The sequence below is a fragment of the Otolemur garnettii genome, unplaced genomic scaffold (genome assembly GCF_000181295.1).
Source record: "Otolemur garnettii isolate 467f Iridium unplaced genomic scaffold, OtoGar3 scaffold00066, whole genome shotgun sequence".
NCBI lineage: Eukaryota > Metazoa > Chordata > Mammalia > Primates > Galagidae > Otolemur > Otolemur garnettii.
This window is the reverse complement of record NW_003852461.1, coordinates 1,803,648-1,807,111: the sequence shown is the minus strand read 5'-3', so window position 1 is coordinate 1,807,111 and position 3,464 is coordinate 1,803,648. Positions and strand designations below refer to the sequence as shown.

The 3,464-nt window shown below is 41.9% G+C and overlaps 1 protein-coding gene across 2 annotated transcripts in view; it reads right to left on the bottom strand.

The window, feature by feature from the left end:
- The window catches only part of TTC4 (tetratricopeptide repeat domain 4), a 27,925-nt gene that overhangs the window by 21,910 nt on the left and 2,551 nt on the right, over positions 1-3,464 (bottom strand). The gene's annotated exons all lie outside the window — the stretch shown is intronic.

Sequence of the window (3,464 nt, the reverse complement as noted above, 5' to 3'; positions counted from 1 at the left end):
AAAAAAAAAAAAAAGATATACAATCACACACACACAGCTACCAGTTATCCAAATTAGAAAGGTAAGAGGTAGACTTTTTTTTTCTGGTTTATACTATAAATATTACTTAATGGTTTAGTATTTACCTATTAATTTCAATTCTAAAATTTTAGCTTAGGGGTCAGCAAAATTTTTCTGTAAAGGGCCAGATACATATTTCAGGCTTTGTAGGCCACATGTGTTCTATCACACATTCTTGTTTTTTATTACAATCCTTTAAAAATGCAAGAAACATTTTTAGTTCAGAGCAACCCAGGGGCAGGCGGGGGGTGGGGGGAGAGGTGGGCAGATACAGCCTGTGAATCAGTTCCCCAATACTGCTTTAGCCTAAGGAACAGTCAAAATTATTGGAAAAATTTAATGACTTTGTTCATTTTGCACTCTTTTAAAAATCTAAAAGCAGACTACAAACCAACAATAGTAGAATACTAAGGCAAATAGTGTAGACAGTGTTATGTCCACAGGACACAACTTTACGTAGCTACTAAAATAGTATTCAGAAACAATTTTGGTCAGGTGTGGTAGCTCACACCTGTAATCCTAGCACTTTGGGAGGCTGAGAGGGGAAGATCCTTTGAGCTCAGAAGTTTGAAACCAACCTGAGCAAAAAAGCAAGACACTATGTCTCCTAAAACTAGAAGGAAAAAAAAACAACAGCCATGCATGGTGGTATAAGCCTACAGTCCCATCTACTTGGGAGGCTGAGGCAGAAGCGTCACTTGAACACTGCAGTATGAGGTTACAGGCAGCTATGATGACGCCACTGCAATCTACCCAGAGACAGGGAGACAGAGTGAGATTCTGAAAACAAATACTGTTTAATGAAAGGTAAAACTGTTGTAAAATTGAGGCTGGGCACCTTAACTCTAGCACTTTAGGAAGCCACAGCAGGAAGATTGCTTGAGGCCAGGAATTCAAGACCAGCCTAGCCAACATAGTGGGATCCACGTAAAAAATAAAAAAGAAATTAGCTGGGCATAGTGGCACACACCTGTAGTTCTAGGTGCTACTCAGGAGGCTGAGGCAGGAGGAGTTCAAATGTCCAGTGAGCTATGATCATACCACTGAACTCCAGCCATGGCAACAGAGCAAGACCTTATCTCTATTAAATAAAAATAAAATTAAGTAGGCTCGATGCCCATAGCACAATGGTTACAGCACCAGCCACATACACTGAGGCTGGTGGGTTAGAACCTTGCCAGAGCCAGCTAAACAACAATGACAACTACAACAAAAAATAGCAGGGCTTTGTGGTGGGTGCCTGTAGTCCCAGCTACTTGGGAGGCTAAGGCAGGAGAATCGCTTAAGCCCAAGAATTTGAGGTTGCTGTGAGCTGTGACACCACAGAACTCTATCAATGGTGACATAGTGAAACTCTGTCTCAAAATAAATAAATAAAAATAAAATTAAGTAAAAAACACTATACAAAACCAGAAGAACTGCACAATCTCAACTATAAGGAAATATATATATATATATAATCCAAATTCTGTTTAAAGGAGGGAAACTGGACCCATATTTAAACTCAAACCTCTTCCCCCACCCCAAGCCATAAATCCAAAGAAACAAAGAGAGTAAGAACACAGAACACACTTTAAAAGCTGGAAAACAAACAGAGAAGGACTGATGTATCAGGCTGGAGAAAGCAGAGTTCTAAGCCAGCAGAGGGAAAGCCCAAAAGCTACTAAGGTATTCTACAGAAACTACAAAAAGTACTCGGGACTCAGAAACCGATGACACCAGGTAAGAGGCAGGGGTGGGGGATGATTTGAAAATTTACTTAGGAAGCAGTCAAATCCCCATTTTCCTTACCCCTCTGCTGTGGCAGAGACCCACTTCTTTTCCATTCTGGCAGTGGCTTAGAGGTTTGTTCTACACAGACAATAAAACAGCACGTCTGTGGACTGGGACCCTGATGCACACTGTGATTCAGTAAAGGAAATACTAAATCCTGAGCCCTTAGCCCTCTTCCCCTACTTGGTTCCCAAAGCACCAGCAGCCAGGATTTCAAAAAAGAGAAAATCTAGTAAGAAGAAAAAAAATATCAATTCAAGAAAAATTCCTGGAATCATGAGTGCTCCTGCTGAAAAGGTCTGGGACCACATACACCAAGGCATGATGCTATGAAATTCAACACACCTGCCCTCCAAATGCAAAAGTCACTTCCACGTCCTCTCTAAACGGTATGAAAAGAAATACAGGTCTAACCTGTCACCAGCAACCATACCAAATCATCAGTTTCTCCAAAGTCACAACTGCAGAACATCCCTGCATGATGTTAGTGTTGACTGCAGAGGCTCACGAAACTTGAGAAACCCAGGGTCAGGTTCTTTGATGAAGGTCACCTCTACAAATCTCCAGCAAAGAAGCAGTTTTTTCCAAATTTTCTTAACCAAGAAATATTTTTTACTTCAAGGGTCCCACGCCTGGTGTGGTGGCTCACGCCTGTAATCCTAGCACTCTGGGAGGCCAAGGCAGGTGGATTGCTTGAGCTCACAAGTTTGAGACCAGCCTGAGCAAAAGGGAGACCCCGTCTCTACTAAAAATAGAGAAAACTGAGGCTAGAGGATCGCTTCAGCCCAAGTTGGAGGTTGCTATGAGGTATGACAGCACGGCACTCTAACCAGGGTGACAACTTGAGACTCTTATCTCAAAAAAAAGGGTCCCACAGAATAATCTTTTGAGAAATTCTCTTTTAGATTAATATAGCTTCTCTCACTTAGAGATCTCGATTACCTTAGTCCTTCCAGCATTATTATTATTATTTTTGAGACAGAATCTCACTACGTCACCCTCAGTAGAGTGCTGTGGCATCACAGCTCACAGCAACCTCAAACTCTTGGGCTTAAGCAATTCCCTTGCCTCAGACTTCCAAGTAGGTGGGACTACCGCCACAACACCCAGCTATTTTTTTTGCACTTGTCATTGTTGTTTAGCTGGCCCAAGCTGGGTTTGAACCTGCCAGCCTCGGAGTATACGGCTGGCGCCATAACCACTATGCTATGGGCACCTTCCAGCATTATTGAAAGAGAGTAACAGACTAGAAAAAAAAATATTTTCTGAGAGAACAGAAGCATTTGGGCTCAAAAATCTCATATTCTACTAACTCATACATCAAATCCCTCACCAGAGTGACTAAGTCGCATTTTTGGTTCAGACAGTAATGAGTGAGAATCTATCACGTTTCCCTTCTTACAACGTCTACCTGAAAGATCAGAGCTCAATTAGAATAAACTAGTTTAGATTTCTGAGATAAACAGTCCTTCTTCCTCTGACACTCTCAAACCTTCACCAGCCATCATACTGGTTTTATCAAATGTTAATTCTTTTTTTTGAGATAGAGCCTCAAGTTGTCACCCTCGGTACAGTGCAGTGGCATCACAGCTCACAGCAACCTCCAACTCCTGGGCTCAAGCAATTCTCCT